The sequence below is a fragment of the Salvelinus fontinalis genome, chromosome 29 (genome assembly GCF_029448725.1).
Source record: "Salvelinus fontinalis isolate EN_2023a chromosome 29, ASM2944872v1, whole genome shotgun sequence".
Classification (NCBI taxonomy): Eukaryota; Metazoa; Chordata; class Actinopteri; order Salmoniformes; family Salmonidae; genus Salvelinus; species Salvelinus fontinalis.
This window is the reverse complement of record NC_074693.1, coordinates 14,616,569-14,642,502: the sequence shown is the minus strand read 5'-3', so window position 1 is coordinate 14,642,502 and position 25,934 is coordinate 14,616,569.

Genomic DNA, 25,934 nt, shown 5'->3' with positions numbered 1-25,934 from the left:
TGTAGGTCATGTGGTTTGCGTTATGACACCGTTATGATGAGACGGCTCATCCGTCAAAGTAAGAAAAACACGAGGGGTTCTAATAGTCTGGTCTGCCCTTCATCTGCCCTAACACCTCTCCCTGAACCCAGCGGAATCACACAGTCCGCATCCCAAATGGCACCCTAGGCCAATAGGGCTCTGGTCAAAAGTAGTGCACTACAAAGGGAATAGGGTGCCAGTGACAAACACACACACTCAGCAACACTCATGATGAATAGTTCATTTTGATCATCTGTTTGAAATGATGTTGTATGGCCAGTCTCTCTCTCTTTCTCTCTCTCTCTCTGCATGACTACATCCAAGCACATTAACTTTCAGATACTCTGATCTCACTAACAGCCAGTCACATCTGCAAATAGAGCCTTCAGAAGACACCTGCTCGCTTCACTATAGGACAGATGTATGGAAGGTACAGTACTCTGGACACAATAGTAGATGTAATATTAGATGTAAGGTACGGTACAAGTGACAGCATATGACATGTAATATTAGATGTAAGGTACAGTACAAGGGACATAATAGTACATGTAATATTAAATGTAAGGTACAGTACAAGGGACATGATATTAGACTTAATATGAGATGTAAGGACCAGTACAACATACAGAATACTAGAATACTAAGTGTTTGCAACTGTCAATAGGATGTTTCATCACAACATTTAAAAGATTGCAAGTCAAGTATGACGACAACATGTTGTATTACAGACATGTACTGACGTTGATTTAGCTTGAAGACAACATGTTGTATTACAGACATGTCCTGACGTTGATTTAGCTTTTCTCTTTGCGTTGATGGATTCACAATGTACTAGATATGGTCTTGCTGCTGTCAAGGTACGTTCTCAACTGTTGCTATTGTCTCCTTCCAAATAAAAGTCGATCCACTCTGGAGTTAGTGACAGGGATGTTTAAAATGGACGGAGAGACAACACAATGAACCGATTGGCTAATCATAAAGGGGGACTGTAGGAGTTGGTGTGTGAGGGATTACAGTCAGAATCAACCCAGTACTCAGAGTGACAGCTGGGATTTCTAGTGTGTGAAGAACATTCATTGGAAAAAGCTGAAGAGTTTGGGAAAATAAATTTTTCCAAATGGCACTTAGTAAGAATAATATTTCAAACTCTCCCCTCCATGATTGGCTAACATACTTTAGGTGAAAGGGATAGCTACCGTGGTTCCAAGGTTTTGTATTATACGCTATATTAACTTTTGATTTGGTTTTATATAAGCAATAGTTTAAATGATGTAAACAAACAATAAGGGCAACACAATGCAGTTAACATATATTTCAGTATAAGGCTACAAGTACTGGCCTACTTTTGGAAAGCCATTTAACCATCAAAAGCTAATGACTCATTACCATTCATCTTATATTTTTTTCGCTTTTCAATCGTAGTCACATTCTCAATAATACTGTACATTTGGTGGGAAGTTGAGTGAACCTAGAGACATGCTGTTCACTGTTCATTACCCAACCAGCTGTTCTGTCTAATGAGCCTGAAGCCAATCTCTCTTTCTGATGACTTACAGACAAATGGTAACATCTACACACAGCCCTCCACCTCTACCTCACGGTAACGTATTATCACACAGCCCTCCACGTAACGTATTATCACACCTCCCTCCACCTCTACGGTAACGTATTATCACACAGCCCTCCACCTCTACCTCACGGTAACGTATTATCACACAGCCCTCCACCTCTACCTCACGGTAACGTATTATCACACAGCCCTCCACCTCTACCTCACGGTAACGTATTATCACACCGCCCTCCACCTCTACCTCACGGTAACGTATTATCACTCCGCCCTCCACCTCTACCTCACGGTAACGTATTATCACACCTCCACCTCACGGTAACGTATTATCACACCGCCCTCCACCTCTACCTCACGGTAACGTATTATCACACCGCCCTCCACCTCTACCTCACGGTAACGTATTATCACACAGCCCTCCACCTCACGGTAACGTATTATCACACCTCCCTCCACCTCTACCTCACGGTAACGTATTATCACACCGCCCTCCACCTCTACCTCACGGTAACGTATTATCACACCTCCCTCCACCTCTACCTCACGGTAACGTATTATCACACCGCCCTCCACCTCTACCTCACGGTAACGTATTATCACACCGCCCTCCACCTCACGGTAACGTATTATCACACCGCCCTCCACCTCCACCTCACGGTAACGTATTATCACACCGCCCTCCACCTCTACCTCACGGTAACGTATTATCACACCTCCCTCCACCTCTACCTCACGGTAACGTATTATCACACCTCCCTCCACCTCTACCTCACGGTAACGTATTATCACACCGCCCTCCACCTCTACCTCACGGTAACGTATTATCACACCGCCCTCCACCTCTACCTCACGGTAACGTATTATCACACCGCCCTCCACCTCTACCTCACGGTAACGTATTATCACACCTCCCTCCACCTCTACCTCACGGTAACGTATTATCACACCGCCCTCCACCTCTACCTCACGGTAACGTATTATCACACCGCCCTCCACCTCTACCTCACGGTAACGTATTATCACACCTCCCTCCACCTCTACCTCACGGTAACGTATTATCACACAGCCCTCCACCTCACGGTAACGTATTATCACACCTCCCTCCACCTCTACCTCACGGTAACGTATTATCACACCTCCCTCCACCTCTACCTCACGGTAACATATTATCACACCGCCCTCCACCTCTACCTCACGGTAACGTATTATCACTCCGCCCTCCACCTCACGGTAACGTATTATCACACAGCCCTCCACCTCTACCTCACGGTAACGTATTATCACACAGCCCTCCACCTCTACCTCACGGTAACGTATTTTCACACCTCCCTCCACCTCTACCTCACGGTAACGTATTATCACACAGCCCTCCACCTCTACCTCACGGTAACGTATTATCACTCCGCCCTCCACCTCTACGTAACGTATTATCACACCTCCCTCCACCTCTAGGTAACGTATTATCACACAGCCCTCCACCTCTACCTCACGGTAACGTATTATCACACCGCCCTCCACCTCTACTTCACGGTAACGTATTATCACACCGCCCTCCACCTCACGGTAACGTATTATCACACCTCCCTCCACCTCTACCTCACGGTAACGTATTATCACACCGCCCTCCACCTCTACTTCACGGTAACGTATTATCACACCTCCCTCCACCTCTACCCCACGGTAACGTATTATCACACCTCCCTCCACCTCTACCTCACGGTAACGTATTATCACACCGCCCTCCACCTCTACCTCACGGTAACGTATTATCACACCGCCCTCCACCTCTACCTCACGGTAACGTATTATCACACCGCCCTCCACCTCTAGGTAACGTATTATCACACCGCCCTCCACCTCTACCTCACGGTAACGTATTATCACACCGCCCTTCACGGTAACGTATTATCACACCGCCCTCCACCTCTACCTCAGGGTAACGTATTATCACACCGCCCTCCACCTCTACCTCACGGTAACGTATTATCACACCTCCCTCCACCTCTACGTAACGTATTATCACACAGCCCTCCACCTCTACCTCACGGTAACGTATTATCACACAGCCCTCCACCTCTACCTCACGGTAACGTATTATCACACCTCCCTCCACCTCTACCTCACGGTAACGTATTATCACACCGCCCTCCACCTCTACCTCACGGTAACGTATTATCACACCTCCCTCCACCTCTACCTCACGGTAACGTATTATCACTCCGCCCTCCACCTCTACCTCACGGTAACGTATTATCACACAGCCCTCCACCTCTACCTCACGGTAACGTATTATCACTCCGCCCTCCACCTCTACCTCACGGTAACGTATTATCACACCGCCCTCCACCTCTACCTCACGGTAACATATTATCACACCTCCCTCCACCTCAACCTCACGGTAACGTATTATCACACCGCCCTTCACCTCTACTTCACGGTAACGTATTATCACACCGCCCTCCACCTCTACCTCACGGTAACGTATTATCACACCGCCCTCCACCTCTACCTCACGGTAACATATTATCACACCGCCCTCCACCTCTACCTCACGGTAACGTATTATCACACCTCCCTCCACCTCTACCTCACGGTAACGTATTATCACACCTCCCTCCACCTCTACCTCACGGTAACGTATTATCACACAGCCCTCCACCTCTACCTCACGGTAACGTATTATCACTCCGCCCTCGACCTCTACCTCACGGTAACGTATTATCACACAGCCCTCCACCTCTAGGTAACGTATTATCACACCTCCCTCCACCTCTACCTCACGGTAACGTATTATCACACAGCCCTCCACCTCTACCTCACGGTAACGTATTATCACACCTCCCTCCACCTCTACTTCACGGTAACGTATTATCACTCCGCCCTCCACCTCTACCTCAGGGTAACGTATTATCACACCGCCCTCCACCTCTACCTCACGGTAACGTATTATCACACCTCCCTCCACCTCTACCTCACGGTAACGTATTATCACACAGCCCTCCACCTCTACCTCACGGTAACGTATTATCACACAGCCCTCCACCTCTACCTCACGGTAACGTATTATCACACCTCCCTCCACCTCTACCTCACGGTAACGTATTATCACACCGCCCTCCACCTCTACCTCACGGTAACGTATTATCACACCTCCCTCCACCTCTAGGTAACGTATTATCACTCCGCCCTCCACCTCTACCTCACGGTAACGTATTATCACACAGCCCTCCACCTCTACCTCACGGTAACGTATTATCACTCCGCCCTCCACCTCTACCTCACGGTAACGTATTATCACACCGCCCTCCACCTCTACCTCACGGTAACATATTATCACACCTCCCTCCACCTCTACCTCACGGTAACGTATTATCACACCGCCCTTCACCTCTACTTCACGGTAACGTATTATCACACCGCCCTCCACCTCTACCTCACGGTAACATATTATCACACCGCCCTCCACCTCTACCTCACGGTAACGTATTATCACACCACCCTCCACCTCTACCTCACGGTAACGTATTATCACACCTCCCTCCACCTCTACCTCACGGTAACGTATTATCACACCTCCCTCCACCTCTACCTCACGGTAACGTATTATCACACAGCCCTCCACCTCTACCTCACGGTAACGTATTATCACTCCGCCCTCCACCTCTACCTCACGGTAACGTATTATCACACAGCCCTCCACCTCTACCTCACGGTAACATATTATCACACCTCCCTCCACCTCTACCTCACGGTAACGTATTATCACACAGCCCTCCACCTCTACCTCACGGTAACGTATTATCACACCTCCCTCCACCTCTACTTCACGGTAACGTATTATCACTCCGCCCTCCACCTCTACCTCACGGTAACGTATTATCACTCCGCCCTCCACCTCTACCTCACGGTAACATATTATCACACCGCCCTTCACCTCACGGTAACGTATTATCACACAGCCCTCTACCTCACGGTAACATATTATCACACCGCCCTCCACCTCTACCTCACGGTAACGTATTATCACACCGCCCTCCACCTCTAGGTAACGTATTATCACTCCGCCCTCCACCTCTAGGTAACATATTATCACACCTCCCTCCACCTCTAGGTAACATATTATCACACAGCCCTCCACCTCTACCTCACGGTAACATATTATCACACCGCCCTCCACCTCTACCTCACGGTAACATATTATCACACCTCCCTCCACCTCTACCTCACGGTAACGTATTATCACACCGCCCTCCACCTCTACCTCACGGTAACGTATTATCACTCCGCCCTCCACCTCACGGTAACGTATTATCACTCCGCCCTCCACCTCACGGTAACGTATTATCACACCGCCCTCCACCTCTAGGTAACGTATTATCACACAGCCCTCCACCTCCACCTCACGGTAACGTATTATCACACAGCCCTCCACCTCTACCTCACGGTAACGTATTATCACACAGCCCTCCACCTCTACCTCACGGTAACGTATTATCACACCGCCCTCCACCTCTAGGTAACGTATTATCACACCTCCCTCCACCTCTACCTCACGGTAACATATTATCACACAGCCCTCCACCTCTACCTCACGGTAACATATTATCACACAGCCCTCCACCTCTAGGTAACGTATTATCACACCTCCCTCCACCTCTACCTCACGGTAACGTATTATCACACAGCCCTCCACCTCTACCTCACGGTAACGTATTATCACACAGCCCTCCACCTCTACCTCACGGTAACATATTATCACACAGCCCTCCACCTCTACCTCACGGTAACGTATTATCACTCCGCCCTCCACCTCTACGTAACGTATTATCACACCGCCCTCCACCTCTACCTCACGGTAACGTATTATCACACCGCCCTCCACCTCTACCTCACGGTAACGTATTATCACACAGCCCTCCACCTCTACCTCACGGTAACGTATTATCACACCGCCCTCCACCTCTACCTCACGGTAACGTATTATCACACCGCCCTCCACCTCTACCTCACGGTAACGTATTATCACACCGCCCTCCACCTCTACCTCACGGTAACGTATTATCACACCGCCCTCCACCTCTACCTCACGGTAACGTATTATCACACAGCCCTCCACCTCTACCTCACGGTAACATATTATCACACAGCCCTCCACCTCTACCTCACGGTAACATATTATCACACAGCCCTCCACCTCTAGGTAACGTATTATCACACCTCCCTCCACCTCTACCTCACGGTAACGTATTATCACACCGCCCTCCACCTCACGGTAACGTATTATCACACAGCCCTCCACCTCACGTTAACGTATTATCACACCGCCCTCCACCTCTACCTCACGGTAACGTATTATCACACAGCCCTCCACCTCACGGTAACGTATTATCACTCCGCCCTCCACCTCACGGTAACGTATTATCACACAGCCCTCCACCTCACGGTAACGTATTATCACTCCGCCCTCCACCTCACGGTAACGTATTATCACACCGCCCTCAAAGCGAACAAATGCCTTGAAATGAGAAGGCCAAGTACGTCACCTCAACTGAGCTCAAAATCACAAAGAAAAATGAAACAAAATAAATCACAGTAAACAACATAACATCTTAGTTCTTCACAGAGCTTCACCGCTACGGGTCAAATATTATCCATCTGCACACGGAATAGGGCAGCAGGTTCGTTCTCACTATGACTGAGCCCAATTAAAACAACTAGTAATGAACAAGAAGAAAAACAATAAATAATTTGAGTGTAAATCACACTTTTACAACCATTTGCGTAAAATCTGTTAACCCTTTTCCTTGACCCATGTTCCTATATGAAGTGTGATATGGTCTACCACTTTATCAACACAATCACGGGACATTATGAAACGATTAGTCTGTAAGAGTGGTTATGTGGCAGTGGCTTTATGTGTGCTCATTGTTGCTTTTTGAAGTTCCACTGCTCTCATTTCATATCTGCACAGAATTAAAAACAAACACTTTCTTATGAATTCTCCCTATTTTAAAAAAGAGTCAGTTAAATTGTTTCTTTGTGGGCTATACTCATCCTTGTCTCAGGATGGTAAGTTGGTGGTTGAAGGTATCCCTCTAGTGGTGTGGGGGCTGTGCTTTGGCAAAGTGGGTGAGGTTATCTTCTTCTGGCTGCAAGGGAAAGTGTTGAGTAGCCAGTGAAATCGTGCCCATTTCAAACGGCCTCCTACTCAATTCTTGCTCGTACAATATGGATATTATTATTAATATTGGATAGACAACACTCTCTAGTTTCTAAAACCGTTGGAATTATTTCTCTGAGTGAAACAGAATTCATTTGGCAGCACTTTCCCTGACCAGGAAGTGAAATGTCAGAAATATGTGTTCTGTTCAACTTGATGCCTATATATGGTCATGACACTTAGGAGTCTACTTACACTCCATACGCCTTCCTGTTGGTCTCAAGAGGATGTGAGAGAAGAAATGTTGTGTTCATCTTGGTCTGGGGTGGAATAAAAGCTATTTCTTTGACGTGACCGTCCACTTCCGGTACTCTAAAACGCACGACAAGGAAGTGCCATTGCCTTCTGTTTTGCTGCCGTAATAGATGACAACTATCCCCGGCTCGGAATTTTTTTGATACATGTGAACATATCATCGTAATGTATGTTTTTTCAATATAGTTTAATCAGATTATTGAAATTTTTTCGGGAGTTTTGCCGTGTTCCGTCCTCTGACTGTGTTTACGTCGGAGAGATTTGTGCCACTCGGCTAGTGCCAATGCTAAGTGAAGAGGGAAATTTGCCATTCTGAATCCAAACAACGACTCATCTGGACAGAGGACACCTTGTTCAACATTCTGATGAAAGATCAGCAAAAGTAAGAAACATTTTATGATGCTATTTCTAATATCTGTCGTGCATGTTGACTGGTCGTGGGCGCCCAAGTGTTGCTGGCTATTGTGGCTATGCTAATTTCACGCTACATTTTGTTTGCGCTGTAAAACATTTAATAAATCGGAAATATTGTCTAGAATCACAAGATGCCTGTCTTTCAATTGCAGTACACTATGTATTTTTCAGAAATGTTTTATGATGAGTAATTAGGTATTTGACGTTGGTGTCTGTAAATATTATGGCTGCTTTCGGTGCCATTTCTGATTGTAGCTGAAATGTAAACTATGAATTATACCTGAAATATGCAACTTTTTCGAAAAAAACATATGCTATACAATAAATATGTTATCAGACTGTCATCTGAGGAGGTTGATTCTTGGTTAGTGGCTATTTATATCTTTATTTGGCCGAATTTGTGATAGCTACTGATGGAGTCATAAACTGATGGAGTAAGAATATTGGTGTCTTTTGCTAACGTGGTTAGCTAATAGATTTACATATTGTGTCTTCCCTGTAAAACATTTAAAAAATCGGACATGTTGGCGTGATTCACAAGATGTGCACCTTTCATCTGGTGTCTTGGACTTGTTAATGTGTGAAAGTTAAATATTTAAAAAAAATATCTTTTGAATTTCGCGCCCTGCACTTGAGCTGGATGTTGTCATAAGTGTACCGGTGTCGGCCTGCACCCCTAACAGGTTTTAAATCCTGCCTGTTTGGCCCTGTCCGGGGGTATCATCGGATGGGGCCACAGTGTCTCCTGACCCCTTGGGTCTCAGCCTCCAGTATTTATGCTGCAGTAGTTTTTGTGTCGGGGGGCTTGGGTCAGTGTGTTATATCTAAGAGTATTTCTCGTGTCTTATCCGGTGTCCTGTGTAAATGTAAGTATGCTCTCTCTAATTCGCTCTTTCTCTCTTTCTTTCTTTCTCTCTCTCAGAGGACCTGAGCCCTAGGACCATGCCTCAGGACTACCTGGCATGATGACTCCTTGCTGTCCCCAGTCCACCTGGCCGTGCTGCTGCTCCAGTTTCAACTGTTCTGCCTGTGGCTATGGAACACTGACTTGTTCACCGGACGTGCTACCTGTCCCAGACCTGCTGTTTTCAACCCTCTAGAGACAGCAGGAGCGGTAGAGATACTCTCAATGATCGGCTATGAAAGCCAACTGACATTTACTCCTGAGGTGCTGACTTGTTGCACCCTCGACAACTACTGTGATTATTATTATATTTGACCATGCTGGTCATTTATGAACATTTGAACATCTTGGCCATGATCTGATATAATCTCCTTCCGGCACAGCCAGAAGAGGACTGGCCACCCCTCATAGCCTGGTTCCTCTCTAGGTTTCTTCCTAGGTTTTGGCCTTTCTAGGGAGTTTTTCCTAGCCACCGTGCTTCTACACCTGTATTGCTTGCTGTTTGGGGTTTTAGGCTGGGTTTCTGTACAGCACTTTGAGATATCAACTGATGTAAGAAGGGCTATATAAATACATTTGATTTGATTTGATTCTTCTTCAGGATACCAGGTGTGGCGACAAGGTGTCCGTAGGACAGGATGATCACAGCCCCTGTGATTGAGCCCTGCAGTGGTCAGATTAGCATCCTGTGACTGCAGCGCCATGAATCCTGACAGATATTACACGTTGCCTGTTGCCGATCGGAGAGAAACCGCTCCTCATGCTCCGCCCGAGGAGAACTGCTCCCTGATGTAGCACATTAATATATGATAAACAACCGCAGCATTGCCAGATTACAATAAATAATTCACCGGCCGTCAGAGAATATGATAGGGCCCAGTGCAGATTATTTACTGCTTTGAAATTAGTATTTTAATATCACGAAGGAAACGTCCAAGGTGAACTTTAAAGTAATTAATACGTATGAAAAAAGTATTCTCAGTAAAACAAATAATTACATGTCATAATACCTAGCTAAAGCATGTCTGTTAAAGGGAAGATGTACCCAATAGTAATGTGTTTTTCAGTTCTGGGTGATGTCTTATGGATCCAGAGGACAGTTTAGAATCTTGCCCAGAGTCTGAGCCAGCAGTCAAAGCTGATTACAGACACTTAGTCACACTTGGAATGTTCCCACGTTAAGAATGTCCAACATTTCAATATTGACCCCTGATGTATTTGGAGGCAATTTCAGATTAAACAGTTGCATACATCTCTACTGAGGGATGTAAAAGGATATTTTAACATGCCTGGAAAAAGAGAGCAAGTGAGTTGCTGTATGTGTTTTCTCTGTATCAAACATAAGAAATACAACAGCACCTACACGAAATGCAGGGAATCTCTCCTTCAACAAGAGTTCAAAGGGAAGCTCTAATCCTTGTTGGCTAGATGGTATACTGTATTACTCTGTAAAGCAAAGCATCTTTATTGCTCCTCTGCTCTTCTTACATGTACAACACATCTATCACACACTGCCTTAAGCAACATTGGTTTTAACTTCGAGATACAAGTCGTTGTGTTCCCTTTTCAGATGGGGGAGATTATTGTTTGGATGCCTGAGGATTTACAGACACTTCAGCATCAGCAGCCACCTCTATAGTCATTCACCTGTAGATGACGTCTTCACCACAACACTTACAGCACAGTACTGCAAGAGCTTTTCAAAGAATTATGAGAGACTTAAAGGATCTGACGTTCCTTTACAACATCCATAGAATCATCAGCTGGTTAATACTTTCTACTGTTAATTCGTCAACCACTGCCTGATCATTTCTGAATAGCATTGCTGCGTCCCAAATGGTTATCTACTTTTGACCAGGTAGTGCACTATATAGGGCAAAGGGTGCCATTTGGAACACAACCCAATGCCATTTGTTATTAAGTTACATTTGAATTGCTGGAAATGTTGAATTTCCCTAATACTCTGTCAATCTAAGACACTGTATATAAACCATATAGTACCATACGTGATATTTCAATCTCCTCCTTATTTTGGAGAGGTGAAATGAGGAAATCTCATCAACAGAAAATGATTTATTACATTTTTATTAATCATAGACCCAATGACGAATGAACCTCACCTTCATCTGAGTACCATTTTATGAATTGAAGGGCTTTCAACTGGTATTTCATAACAATTTTATAACAAACAGCCTTGAAAGAGCTAGTCTAGTGCACTTCCAGTCTATTACATTCTATCATCAACGGCTTCTCTTTCTAAACCATTCTGCTGTGCCAAATTCATTGACTTAATAAAAGAATGTGGAATGCTATGAAAACATTTGAATCTCTATTCTAGGTTCCAGCCGAGAATTCCTGTTTTAATATGATTCTCTTTCACCTGGCATTAGAGCCATAGACAGGGTTTCATATCAACAGGACAGGAAATGGGGTGGTAGTGTGAGCAGACATAGATACACCTTAGAACATCAGAGACATACTCATGCCTCTGAACCTTGATTCAACTTGACAATAAATAAGCAGCTTTAGAATGTCTTGACCATCTTCCCCATTGCTGGGAAGAGAAATCTGCAAATGCTTCCTTCTAATCATCTTGTGTCATGTAAGCTCATGTCTCATGGCTGTAGGTGAGAAAGGAGCCTGAACCATCATCAACAACTGTCTTTGATCATTATTCATACATGAAAATACATTTCATTGTTCAGTAGTAATTCGTTTTCTGAATTAAAGTATGTTAATGTGACTTGCTTTTCCCTCCTTATTATTTATACCCAATTAAGGTTCTCACAATGTCAGCATAAAAATCCTGACAGGTCATATAAGTTTCCCTCTTTGAGTCAGACATGCAGTTGAAGAATTATGATTCATACCGACAAGTTGTAAATATAATTTTTGTTCTGCACTGGGTATATGTGATGGAAATCTTGTTTGAATTCTAAATCAATACTCTAAGTCTAGGTGTTTAGTCAGCAAACAGTGAACATTTCAGCAACTTCAGGCAATATTCCACTGGGACAGTTTTAGTTCCTCAGCTAATGTTAACACAGTATAAGAATATATAAAGCATTTACAATAGTTAGACTTTATGTTTCCTAGAAATAGACAATTCTAATAGCAGTAATAATATTCACATTTACTTTAAAATTGACACACAATTGATCTACATTAACCTTCTTGGAACAACGTTTTACAAAAATCACAGAACGGTTTACTTAATACGACAATTTAATATTGTATATCAGGATCTTCCATTTGTAATGGAACATTTGCTCATCCTTACAAAGAGAAGTATGTATAATAACATAATAACATCTCCATGACCCTTCACCTTTAACCTAAACGTGATGTCACAAGGACATGTTACCAAAGCATTGTTGCTCTCATTGTAGCTCGAATTTGAGCAGAAAACTCTCACCTTTTGACAAATCACCAGTGTAGAATACAATGAATCTCATAATATGTAAAAAAAATATATATATACATTCATAAAACTAACATAACATTAGGCACAATACGCAAATATAGAATAAAGAAAATGCCTCAATGCCGTTCATATTCATGTCAATACTCAACATGTCCAAAGGAGGATGAACCGTTGGAAAACAGCAAAATAAACAATAAAAAAATATATAGATGTTCCGTTTTCCATAAACAATATTTCCCTTCTAAATGTATCATCATCTCCTATCTTGGATCTCTTTCTCTCCCTGGCCTTATGCTTCGAACACACCGACTGAGTCAAATTTGGGACACAAGCGCGTTACATTAATTTCCAACGAAGCGCTACGTTTTGACTTGCAGCATTGCGTTGCAGAGGCAGTTGCAGTGTGTTCCGTGTGGTCCATACTTTAGATTTATCCAACGTATGCGTCAAATTGTATGCATAGATGGCTTGACAGAAATGGTAACAGAAGGTGAATGTTGAACTTTCGTTGCGTACATATCCAGGTGAAGCCCGTGTACTATTTTGCGCGAGACAGCTGTGACGGTGTGTTCGGAGCGTTAGAGGCGATTAGAGCGGATTGCCTTTTGATCACACACTTCCCGCCCCTCTGCTTTTCTATCAGCAGTATTTTTTATCATCGCGTCACTTGGTTTCAGGGAAAAGGATGGGACTAGGCTACAATATGTTCATAAATACGTTTCAGGATTTCAGTACATCTTGTCAATCACAGTTGTGCGAAGGAATAATTTCAAATAAGAAACCTCCACAGAAAGCTTAGTGATCAATAGGGTCAACTTTTACTTCTTTTGAGAAGTAAAACACTCTTCTCTGCTTAGTGATGTGGATTCCTGTCTGGTTCTTTTGCAGCTATACACTTACACGTACTTCTCCAGTGTAATCATCTGAGTTGTGTGAGGGAATAATACTGCAAATAGATCAATACTGAATGCATGCCAGACCAAAATTTTACCACTTTCCCTCACAGCCCCTGCCAGGATAAGAAGCAGACGCCACCATCCATACAATCTTCAAGTACAAATAGGACTAAGCCGTTAAGCTGATTATTGGTGTGGGAACACAGTGTGTAAGCCAATGACTTTGAGGAGGAGGAATGGGCCCCGCTGATTTCTCAATTATATTTCCTCCTTAGGCCTTGGAGAAACAAAAAAGCTGAACAGCATCGCTGACAGTCAGCGAAACCTCTTGGCCCCCAAGTATTGTGGTCCAACAAAGAGGGGTAATAAAACTTGCACCATTGTGAGAGAGAATCGCGCTGCTCAGTGACCAAGGAAAGGTTACATTGGTGAACAATGTGACACTCTGGATCTCTGTAAAAGATCAATCTTAAATATCTATATGTGTGGAAAGGGAAAAAAATATTACATCTATGTTTGATATCGCCATGCTAAGATGGACAGATGTAGAGGAAGTGAACATTTTAATTTATGAGGTTGTAGCTACACATTTTGACACTTTTCCCGGAGTAGGGACTGTACATATTTATAAAATGTAACATTACCAAGGGGATCCGGTTAGCATTGGAAATATATGAATATCAAACAATAATAATAAATACATTTTTTTACAGGTATATCCATTATAAAAAATTATATATAGATATTTTTTTAAACAATGGCGACATAAACACATTAATAATAAATACATATTGAAATTAGCATGCCTGGAAGAAAGTAGGTTAGCCTAGAATATAAATATATTCTCCTGTAAACATTGATGTTGTTTAATACTTAATAGAACTGTCAGTATCTTCCAGGGACACCTGTCCCATTTGTTCTAGGTTGGATCTGAAAAGTGTGTGAGAGAGAGCAGTGTGTTTGGGGGGGGGGGGGGGGGGGGTAAACCAATGGGGAGGGGGGTTAATAGTTCATGGGCATAATAAGGTTCCATGTAAAGATGTTCCAAAGTTATCTCATCAGGTGTTAAAGGGATACATCAGGATTTTAGGTAAAGATGTTCCAACGTTATCTCATCAGGTGATAAAGGGATACATCAGGATTTTAGGTAAAGATGTTCCATCGTTATCTCATCAGGTGTTAAAGGGATACATCAGGATTTTAGGTAAAGATGTTCCATCGTTATCTCATCAGGTGTTAATACATCAGGATTTTAGGTAAAGATGTTCCATCGTTATCTCATCAGGTGTTAAAGGGATACATCAGGATTTTAGGTAAAGATGTTCCATCGTTATCTCATCAGGTGTTAATACATCAGGATTTTAGGTAAAGATGTTCCAACGTTATCTCATCAGGTGTTAAAGGGATACATCAGAATTTTAGGTAAAGATGTTCCATCGTTATCTCATCAGGTGTTAAAGGGATACATCAGGATTTTAGGTAAAGATGTTCCATCGTTATCTCATCAGGTGTTAATACATCAGGATTTTAGGTAAAGATGTTCCATCGTTATCTCATCAGGTGTTAATACATCAGGATTTTAGGTAAAGATGTTCCATCGTTATCTCATCAGGTGTTAAAGGGATACATCAGGATTTTAGGTAAAGATGTTCCATCGTTATCTCATCAGGTGTTAAAGGGATACATCAGGATTTTAGGTAAAGATGTTCCATAGTTATCTCATCCGGTGTTAATACATCAGGATTTCAGGTAAAGATGTTCCATCGTTATCTCATCAGGTGTTAAAGGGATACATCAGGACTTTAGGTAAAGATGTTCCAACGTTATCTCATCAGATGTTAAAGGGATACATCAGGATTTCAGGTAAAGATGTTCCAACGTTATCTCATCAGGTGTTAAAGGGATACATCAGGATTTCAGGTAAAGATGTTCCAACGTTATCTCATCAGATGTTAAAGGGATACATCAGGATTTCAGGTAAAGATGCTCCAACGTTATCTCATCGGGTGTTTTAAAGGGATACATCAGGATTTCAGGTAAAGATGTTCCGACGTTATCTCATCAGATGTTAAAGGGATACATCAGGATTTCAGGTAAAGATGCTCCAACGTTATCTCATCAGATGTTAAAGGTATACATCATGATTTCAGGTAAAGATGTTCCAACGTTATCTCATCAGGTGTTAAAGGGATACATCAGGATTTTGACAATTTGGCCCTTTATCTACTTCCCCACAGTCAGATGAACTCGTGAACTCATTGGCTTGGGAAACAAACTCCAGGTAAAGATGTTTCAACATTATGTCATTCAAAGTTGTCATCCCAAACATTGGTAGCACTTCATAATAATTCCAATAAAGAAAAGCATTTACAATTGATTAGTAAATAGTTTAATTCATAATTTACTCATCATTACTAGGGCTGTGGTGGTCATAAAACTTTGTCAGCCGGTGATTGTCAAGCAAATAACTGTCGGTCTCACGGTAATTATTTAATTAAAATAAACACATTTAACATCTCCTGGCTTCCACACATAGCCTACAAACTACTGATGCAGACCTACAAACCACTGAGGCAGGCCCTACATTTGAAAAAGTCTAATAAATCCACAGCCTACACCATCACAATAAATCCATTATGTATTTTAGACAGGTCTAAAGAAACATGATATGAAGATAATGTAATCTATTTCAGAAAAACACTCAGGAGTTGTCCTGATGTTAGGTCCTGATCTGGCTTTGCCATACGCCTGTGGGCTACACTAGTTCATTTAGCAGACACGATTTGTTTAGAATTCAGTGGAATTATTCTATATTACTCTATAGTATGAGGAATACAATTGAACATAGCTGAATAAAATAGAAATTATGTTTTCCCCAAAATATCTCTGAGGGAGTGCACACTTGCGGCTGTTCTGTGTTGAGCGGTTAACAAAGAAACAGGTCTTCCTATATGCTTAATTTAGAGTTATTTATGCAACTTTAGTCGTGATCAAAACATATAGCCTAACATTTGTATTTTTTAAACAACGTTGGTGAGTAGGTTCAGATTTTTATAATGCATTCGAAGGATGCTCTGCTTTGTAGTTTGTGCAGGCTGTACACACTTCATCAGTCTCTCATTCACAATTTGAAAAGCACTTGATAAGGCCTTTGTGCGGACATAATGCCCCATATAAAAAATGTATGCTTTTTGCGGCCAGTGGCCGTTGTACTCTTGGGCTGAATATAATCATTATAATTCCCTTCTCCTGGCTGCGTGCTCCAAAGCACCCCTCACTCACATGGCTCTCTCAGATAGCTCAATTCTTATTAGCCAATGCCCGTCACGTGATCGGGTCTTTCTCACAGGCTACAGACAGACACATTAGGGATACATCCTTATCCACTTCCAAGGTGCATATTGAAGATATTGGAAGAACTGTCCACATTTACTTAGTTTCACTAAACAAGATAAGAAGGCCCAATGAACAGCAAAAGCACGAGCCTAACAACTTTTGTGCTATGGGGGATAGTAGATTGACATAGGCTACCAAAGTTGACCTATTCTATTGTGTGCTATAAATGAATATTCCAAACATTTGTGGGATGCTATAGATCCCAAATTAATACAACAACAATCATAAACATAAAATGTTTATAAGCAATGAGACTAATGCAACAGATCAGAGTATTTAGCTTAAAATGTTGATACACTATTAGGCTATTTCTTCAAATTAAAAGCGCAACAATGCGCACATGGCAGTAGGCTAAAAGCAATCAATTAGCGGGAAAACATAATTCTCAAAAGTGACTGCAAATGCAATTACTCATGTTATTCTTTTACTATAAAGGTGCTTTTTTTTATGGTGAAAATGATCTTCCCCAAATTTGAAACTCACACCCTGCATATGTATACCAGTTAGGCTGTACACCCATTGTAAAGCGAACTAATATGCTTACTTTTAAGAAACTATTTGGCAACTTTAGTTGTGATACAGAAACATATAGGCCTACGGGCTAGGCTACATGAGGTGTAAAACAATGATTTGAAAAAGTCACAAAAAAAAGTAATGTACTGTGTCTTGCGGCACACATGCTGGAAATTATTCACAGATGTGGCAAGATGACTCCGAGCATGTGCTGACCAACTGGAAAGTGTCTTCACTGACATTTTCAACCTGTCCATGACCAAGTCTGTAATACCTAAATGTTTCAAGCAGACCACCATAGTTCCTGTGCCCAAGAACACCAAAGGTAACCTGCCTAAAGGACTACCGACCCAAAGACTTCTGTAGCCATGAAGTGCTTTGAAAGGCTTGTCATGGCTCACATCAACACCATCATCCCAGAAACTTCAATTTGCATACCTCCCCAACAGATCCACAGATGACTCAATCTCTATTGCACTACACACTGCCCTTTCCAACCTGGACAAAGGCAACACCTATGTGAGAATGCTGTTCATTGACTACAGAAATCATGGCGCCGACAGAGAGAGTCACCTCACTTCTAGTCCTTAGGAAATTATGCAGTATTTTTGTTTTTTTATGTATTATTTCTTATGTTGTTAGCCCAGAAAAACATAAGTGTTATTACATACAGCTGGGAAGAACTATTGAATATCAGAGCGATGTCAACTTACCAGCACTATGACCAGGAATATGACTTTCCCAAAGGGGATCCTCTGTTCGAACCACCCAAGGCATTTGAACTGATTCCAGAGGCTGACCCAAAACAATGTCGTCGCAGGAGAGGTAGATGGAGTGGCCTTCGGGTCAGACTTCAGAGGCACGCACACCACCCACACACTAATGTCCAGTCTCTAGATAACAAGGTTGACAAAAATAATCCCCGTGGCTGTACAAAAAGAAAATCAGCTACGTCACGGACATCCATATCTTGCTTCCAGACAAACAAAGTACCTTCTTTGCCGGCTTTGAGGATAACACAGTGCCACCGATGCGGCCTGCTACCACGGACTGTGGGCTCTCCTTCTCCATGGCTGATGCGAATAACACATTTAAACTTATTGACCCTCGCAATGCTGCCGGCCCAGATGGCATCCCTAACCACGTCCTCAGAGCATGCGCAGACAAGTTGGCTGGTGTGTTTACGGACATATTCAATCTCTCTTTGTCCCAGTCTTCTGTCCCCATGGACTTTAGCAGAGGGAGCATCCCCTTATCCACATCGACAGGACAGCGGTGGAGAAGGTGGAAAGTTTTAAGTTCCTCGGCGTACACATCACAGAAACACTGAAATGGTCCACACACACAGAAAATGTGGTGAAGAAGACGCAATCTCAGGAGGCTGTGTAACGGTTGTCCTCCTACTCTTCTTCTGAAGAGGAGGAGTAGGGATTGGACCAAAGCGCAGCATGATAGTTTGACATAACGAAGTTTATTAAAGTAAAGACGAAAACCGAAAACACTTCAACAACGAAACAGTCCCGTATGGTGCAACATACACAGACACGGAAGACAAACACCCACAACAAACAATGTGAAACAACCTACCTATATATGGTTCTCAATCAGAGGAAAACGTAAACCACCTGCCTCTGATTGAGAGCCATACAAGGTCAATTAACACTGACACTTAACATAGATACACAAAACATAGAATGCCCACCCCAACTCACGTCCTGACCAACTAAACACATACAAAAATAACAGAAAACCGGTCAGGAACGTGACAAGCTGAAGACATTTGGCGGACTGTATCACCGCCTGGTACGGCAACGGCACTGCCCACAACCACAGAGCTCTCCAGAGGGCGGGCCGGTCTGCACAACGCATCACCGGGGGCAAACTACCTGCCCTCCAGGACATCTACAGCACCCAAAATCACAGGAAAGGCAAAAAGATCATCACGGACAACAACCGAGCCACTGCCTATTCTCACCGCTACAATCTAGAAGGCAAGGTAGAGGTGCATCAAAGCTGGGACCGAGAGACTGAAAAATAGCTTCTATCTTAATGCCTTCAGACTGTTAAATAGCCATCACTAACTCAGAGAGGCTGCTGCCTACATACAGACTTGAAATGTTGGCCACTCTAACAAATGGATCACTTGTCACTTTAATAATGCCACTTTAATAATGTTTATATATCTTGCATTACTCATCCCATATACTGTATATATACTGTATTTTATACCATCTGTCGCATCTTGCCTATGCCGGTCGGTCATTGTTCATCCATATATTTCATCCATACATATTCTTACTCCATCCCTTTACTTCGATTTGTGTTTACTAGGTAGTTGTTGTGGAATTGTTAAATTACTTGTTAGATATTGATACACTGTCGGAACTAGAAGCACAATCATTTCGCTACACTCGCAATAACATCTGCTAACCGTGTGTATGTGACCAATAGAATTTGATTTGATTTGATTTAGACAAAGTATGGAATATTCCCAAAACGTTGGCTGGAGGACTTTTCTTCGCACATTTTAGCGGCAATGAAATACAACCAATTTTCAGTGTGCCCCTCCAGACCTCGTTGATGATCGAATGCGGCCCAGGGGCAAAATGAGTTTGACATCCAAGGTCTAGGACCTACAGGGGATAATTAAACAGGCAACATGAGTCTAATCAAAGCACAATTAACACCCCAGTTGGGGGTGGTAGACATTTGGAAGCATAATAAAATCTAACTTGAAAGCATTTTTTCACTCGCCATTCAATACATACTTCTATAATTTGGAAAACCATTTGAGAAAAGGCCTTATGTCATCTATTGTGAGCAAATTAAATACACAGAGCCGGGTTTCAACCAATTAAGGGGAATAGATCACAGAGCAATAGACGTAGTTCTAATGACTGCTGGGTAAATGAGTAAATACACACATTTAGAATAAGATTGGGTTCACTTCCAGCTTTCTCTCTGTACCACCACAGTTCCAGGGGCTAGGCAGGCTGCCAACGAGCACTCACGAGGCTGTTGTGTCGTTAACAAACAAGCCCCACACACAGCTCCATTCTCTGCCTCCTACAATTTAAAACACAAGACTTGAGAAAGTGTGCCAGCTAGCTAGAAGGCCGTAGCCAACAATGTACTGGAGCTTAAGTGTTGATGATCATCAACTCCTCCTGAAAACAGTCAGTAACAGTTAGTGGTAGCAGTCAGTCGCAGCAGTCAGTCGTAACACTCAGTCGCAGCAGTCAGTCGTAACAGTCAGTCGTAACACTCAGTCGCAGCAATCAGTCGTAGCAGTCAGTCGTAGCAGTCAGTCGCAACAGCCAGTCGTAACACTCAGTCGCAGCAGTCAGTCGTAGCAGTCAGTCCTAACACTCAGTCGCAGCAATCAGTCGCAGCAATCAGTCGTAGCAGTCAGTCAGTCGTAGCAGTCAGTCACAGTCAGTCGTAACAGTCAGTCGGTCGTAGCAGTCGGTCATAGCAGTCAGTCAGTCGTAGCAGTCAGTCACAGTCAGTCGTAACAGTCAGTCAGTCGTAGCAGTCAGTCACAGTAATTCGTAACAGTCAGTCGTAGCAGGAACACGAGACAACAATAAGTTCTGACATCTCATATTCTGATATGTGAATTATTAACACCATTTTGAAAATACAGTACTCGGATTACATTTCACCTGTATCAGGTGTAAATGCTGTGCTATGGAGTATTCCTCCTGTCAAAGAAAACCTTGCTATCTTATACAAAAAATAACTTTCTTCCATTATTGATACGCAATCAACGAATGCTGTTACTGGAGAGAAAAATGTCTACCTGCAACATAAATGTGCTACTATTCTGCCTCAAATATATACAAAAAATATTGGTTGAGGTAAACTGACACCTCTGACAGTTATTTGATGATATCATTAAAATCTAAAACATATTTACCTTGCACAACCAACTTGCTATTACTTATATAACAGTTAGAAAACAAAGTTGTATGCATAAATTTACCTTTCTAGGCATCTGCGATAATGCACACTGTGGCTAATCATATTCATGCAGTCCCATTAGTTATGACACTATTAGAGAGATTATATAGCGCTATCTTTTCTTATCGTGTTTTATCTCCATCCTTTATATATGGATCCTACAAAGTGCTGTGTGCAAAAATAGAAGGGCGCTTTCATCAAATGCCTGCTATCTATCCAAAGCAATTATCAAAGAGGCAACACAAATTGCTTTTCAATAAAAACGTTTTAAAGTGAATTTAGACAATGTTTAAAAAAAGGAAACGGGAAATAATCTACTTATTGCAAAATTGATGAAATTCAGCAGAAATGTCGCAGCAAAGTGCAACAGATAAAGCGTCACACACTGTCAATGTGCCTTGTGAGCTGAAGATAAATTCAGACTAGCACACCACTGGATGCTACTTACCAAGGCGTAGCTATCTTATCTGAAGTGATATGCACAATACGCCAAAACGTTCAACCAGTATTTACAAATTACACAAACTGTTTATGTGCTATGTACAAACTTGTACATCATAACAATATAAGTCACTGTTCTCTCATTGTTGTCAGAGTTCAGGTGAATTGTGGGTATATTTGGAAGTAATATTATGTGTTCTTTGTTTGCCGTTGTTTGAAACAATGTGTTCCCTCTGCTACTTTCTCTCTATCCACTAACCAGGGCACGAGCAACTATGCATATAGAAATCCACAGGATAAACTGATTTCACATGTCATGATTAAACTCGTTGACTTGTTTTAACTTACAAGGAAAGTGACATTACCATGGTAATGGGAATTAGTGGGGAAGCCTGGATGCCAACTTTAGATGAGTTGTGTCTTGTTGAATGTAATACCTTGATAAACTTCTTGAGTTACAGATACAATGATCTAGCAGAATCGATGCGGCGTTTTAGCCGAACAATTATGTTATTTAAAATCACTCTGCATGTGCGAGTCATTTACACAATCAATAAAGGGGAAGATTTAAATTAACAGGATATTAAGAAAGACAAGATCTGTGTCTGTTGATATCATTATCATGGCAATGTCAGCAGTGTCCCCATGGACTCAGTGTTAAATACGTAGAGTAGTAAGTCTGCAAGGCTGAACCAAAACACAGCCAGCTGAGAGCTCTTACACCTACAACTCCATTCATATACCACTTAACAAAGTAGGAATAAAGCACACCTCATTACGACTGCAATCTTACCTTTTCTTTGCTCAAGCGTTGCCAAGAAAGATTCTGTTCTTAAGTTTAATTAGTTGGCTAGAAGTAGAGAATGAATTTGTGTTTAAGTGTGTCACGCTCCCTGACCTCTGGTAATGACCTCAGCCAGGCCCTTTCTAAGACACCGGAGGAGAGAGTGTGTAGTGATTGCCCTCCAGAGGATCATAGGCTCTCTCACCTTGGGGACCTAGACATCTTGTTAAGGATTCTGACTCACAGTGAAAACGAATGGCCCACACTTGAGACGGAATATCCAGGATGGGGCCTGGGCTATCTAACAAGACAATCGCAAAAGCCAATTAGGATAGAGGAAGAGCTTTGGGAATATAAAGATCCCAGCTAGGGCTTGTGGAAGTGTTTCTGGCCTGGGTATGTGTGGGCCAACCTATAGCAGGAGATTTCTGAGTGTCTGTCAGTGGGAGAGAAGAGCAAACTGTAACATGGATCAATCTTACAGGTGGACTGAATCAGATTTCCCTTGGTTCAGTGTACATGGACTGAATGCCACATTACTTGACCAAACTTTGTGTTTTGACAACTTCCCAAGATATGTTTAGGGCTGTGTAAATGGGGAAGGCTGTGATACCACTTGCTTGTTATATCTTCACCTAGGTAGAAAATTAGTTACGTAACAGTTTAACTTTAGTCTGTTCCCTCACCCCGTCCCGGGCGCGATCAAGGGACCCTCTGCACACATCAACAACATTCACCCACGAAGCATCGTTACCCATCGCTCCACAAAAGCCACGGCCCTTGCTAGCCATTTCACATCGGTTACACTCACCCCCCTTTCCCGCAGCAACCAGTGATCCATGTCAACAGCATCAATGTAACAGTATAGCTTCCGTCCCTCTCTTCGCACCAACTTGGGCTCGAACCAGGGACCCTCTGCACACATCAACCACAGTCACTCACGAAGCATCGTCACCCATCGCGCCACAAAAGCCACGGCCCTTGCAGAGCAACCACTACTTCAAGGTCTCAAAGCGAGTGACGCCACCGACTGAAACGCTATTAGCGCGCACCACCGCTAACTAGCTAGCCATTTCACATCGGTTACACTTAGTACATCATGTTCAGTTTGTAAATAAAATTACTTGAAACGCTTGAACCTGAAAGGACTACTATTGGTTAAGCCAGCTATGACATTGGAGGCTCTAAAACAGGATATTGTTTCCCAGAATGCCAAGTACGATAATGCACAGCATTCGGGAAATTGAACAAAGTTTACAGTCAATGGACAACAGCGTGGATAATGTCTTCGGAAATAGATACGAACCCCTGAAAGGATACGCTAAGAGCAATTGAAAGATGTCAACAACTAGGAGAGTTACCGAGCTGCTTGTGTCAGATGAAGGGTTTTAAATCACAGTGCATGAACATACTCTAAATGCACCCAAACAGAACTGAATCAACTTGTGTGTTTGCTGAATCAAATGTCTGTTCTAAACAACCAAACAACCAGAGTGAATCAAATGTCTGTTCTAACCAACCAAACAACCAGAGTGAATCAAATATCGGCTCTTTCCAACTAGACCATCAGACTGAATCAAATGTCTGTTCTAAACAACCAAACAACCAGAGTGAATCAAATGTCTGTTCTAAACAACCAAACAACCAGAGTGAATCAAATATCGGCTCTTTCCAACTAGACCATCAGACTGAATCAAATGTCTGCTCTTTCCAACTAGACCATCAGACTGAATCAAATGTCTTCTTTTTCCAACAAGACAACCAGAAGGACATTTGATTCACTCTGGTTGTCTAGTTGGAAAGAACAGACATTTGATTCAGTTCTTTCCAACTAGACAACCAGAGTGAATCAAATTTCTTCGCTAACCAACCAGACAACAGAACGCTCCGAGGTTTCCTTCCTGCCGATGACACACCAGATTACCATAACTCTCTGACTGGATTATCGAAAAAATCTCTTGTTGAACATGAAAGCAACTCAATCTTGTTATCACTTACGGACCAACATCTACTCAACAAAAGAGATTCCTCAAAGCCTTTAACACGGTTCAATTCTAATGGATTTAGCTGTATTAGACTAAGAACAACTACAAAAGGAGGATATCTGCACCCACGCCCACAATTAAAACAAGATTAGGCGAACACGACACAGCAGCAAATCCACTGCTTCATGTTTACCACAGGTGATGTCGCAGAATGTGCGTTCCTTCCCTGACTAATGGAAGGGATTTCCCTGAAAGATACTGACGAAACATGCTGCCTTTTCCTTTTGCAATGATAGACTGCTGGTTACACACGCGCACGCGCACGCGCACACACACACACACACACACACACACACACACACACACACACACACACACACACACACATACACACACACACACACAAATAAACACAAGCTCTCTTCCAACAGCATAAGCAGATTTGCAAAAGCAGATTTGATCAAATGTATTGATCCAATCTTCTCCCTGGTTAGTGGTTAGTGGGGTGGGCCATGTTGCCAATTTATTTCACTCCAAATTGCAGTGTGAAGGATTCCCACCGCTAGATGTGCTTATCTGTCTCTGAGTCATGAGGGTCACGTCTGACTCTGTTGCTCTCTGAAGATACTTATAAACTATTGTTGAAAAACTTTACTTTAAATTAAATAATTCCATTCCAATTGCCTATGGTTGACACCATCTCCCAAAACATACTTTTAAACAGATACTTGATTTTCTCTGACAACTTGTAAGTGGTGGAACAAACTTCCATTATTCTGCAGCATGATCATTTAAAACATTTGTTACTCATTTCATGTCGCAGCAGAGGCATTTGAAAATGTTTATTTTACCTTTATATAACTAGGCATGTCAGTTATGAACAAATTCTTATTTTCAATGACATCCTAGGAACAGTGGGTTAACTGCCTTTTCAGGGGTAGAATGACAGACATGTACCTTGTCAGCTCGGGGAGTCGATCTTGCAACCTTTCAGTTACTAGTCCAATGCTCTAACCGCTAGGCTACGCTGCCACCCCAACATAATGCTGTCATCAAGGCAAAGGGTGGCTACTTTGAAGAATCTTAAATATAAAATAGATATGTATTTGTTTAACACTTTTTTTGGTTACTACATGATTCCATATGTGCTA